The sequence below is a fragment of the Amblyomma mixtum genome, chromosome 3, assembly GCF_055824585.1.
Source record: "Amblyomma mixtum isolate Tamu chromosome 3, ASM5582458v1, whole genome shotgun sequence".
Taxonomy (NCBI): domain Eukaryota; kingdom Metazoa; phylum Arthropoda; class Arachnida; order Ixodida; family Ixodidae; genus Amblyomma; species Amblyomma mixtum.
The window spans coordinates 48,764,514-48,766,163 of NC_143014.1; the positions used below are offsets into that span (position 1 = coordinate 48,764,514).

A 1,650-nucleotide genomic window follows, 5' to 3' on the forward strand; every position below is an offset into this window, starting at 1 on the left:
CGCTTTGTAGCCCCAGGCTGCAACGTCTTATTAACTGCGTGGTTAAACGTTTCAAAGTTTAAATGTTTACTGAAGGTCAGGAAAAGTTATTCCAGCGTTTATTTCCAACGTTTATAAAACAACAACAAACGAACATATAGAACAACACACTGACAAAAAAAAGGAACGTGGTAGTTAATCTTTGGTTACACTCTTCCCCTGTATTAATAAATAAAATAGATGAACCCGGAGGTCTCTGTGGGCCTGTGGCGCAACGGATAACGCGTCTGACTTCGGATCAGAAGATTCCAGGTTCGAGTCCTGGCAGGCTCTTTTTTAATTTTTCCCTTCTTGGCCACCATATTGCGAACGGTTTAACATACAAGATATATCGTTCCTGCGACAACCAAAATGTAACCTAGATGGCCAGGTGGTCGAAGTTATTCCGGAACCCTCCACAACGGCACCTCTTTTTTCCCTTACGGCGTGGTTGGGGTGTCCAACGAGAAGTGAGACAATTCCTGCGCCATTTCCTTTCCTCAAAAACCAATCTTACCACTGTGTGCAACGCGACAGCGGCCAACATACCATCTTATTTGTGTGGGCACGTGAACCATCATTGCTGCTTTGGAAGTATTGCTGTCTTAGAGTATTTCTGTCGGACACGAACCCTTGACAGTGAATACCCGGCCCTCGCCGTGGCTATACCATACTGCAGACTCATCCTGGAGAGAGAGAGAGAGAGATGACTTTTATTTTTCAGCTCAAGTCCGAGCCTTCCTCATCCTGGAATCCAAGCAGGATTGGGAAAGGAAACACAAACCAAAACAGAAACAAAAGGCAAATAATGAAATTTATGCAGTCACACTTTTCAAAGAGGCAATAAAATCCGCTGCATCTTTACAGACAACGACACTCTGTGGCGTTCAAAATGCTACGGCTTCCAGTTACTTTTGGGCCACGCGGTAGCCACTGTTGCATTGCAGGTCACACTGGACGCGACTGTGTTGCGCATCAAAGCGGCACGCGCGAGCAGGCAACGCGTCAGAACACTGAAGAGCATAGAGGTACTTGACGTACTTGAGTGACGTACTTGAGGGTAAACATTCACGCTTTTAAACCCAAAAACCCTACTGAGGGGCATGATGTGGGCAGCCTTCGTGGAGAATGCAGCAGCACTGAGAACGCCCGGGGCACCGTCAGAAATCGTCGGCTGAGCGTGCCTCCACACACACACACACACACACACACACACACACACACACACACACACACACACGCGCGCGCGCGCGCGCACGCACACGCACACGCACACACACACACACACACACACACAGTTACTAGAACCAACTCAGTTTCACAGCTCCCCATACCGCCCAGCGGAGGAGAGTGTCCCAAGCGGCGGTCACGAGAACTAACGGCGGTGTAGTCGAGCCTTGCTCCCTGCCGGGCGCGTCGTCGGCTACAGGCAGCGCTGAAGCGAGGAGCGGCCGGCACTTATGAGGTTTTGGCGAGCTGCGTTTGCGCTCTACATGGCTGCAGTAAAATAATACTTCAATTGCGGCAGCTTTTCCTTCGAAGTTGCGTGTTATCTTGGAGAACACGTTTGTGTGATGCGAAATTAGGCTTTTAATATTGTGAAAAAAGTCCAAAAATGCTGGCAACACGCTC

The 1,650-nt window shown here is 49.1% G+C and overlaps 1 non-coding gene across 1 annotated transcript; it reads left to right on the plus strand.

Moving 5' to 3' along the window:
- The first annotated feature begins 239 nt into the window (after positions 1 to 239).
- Positions 240 to 312, plus strand: TRNAR-UCG (transfer RNA arginine (anticodon UCG)). The gene has a single exon. It is a non-coding gene; the product is annotated as a tRNA-Arg (tRNA).
- The last annotated feature ends 1,338 nt before the right edge of the window (positions 313 to 1,650 follow it).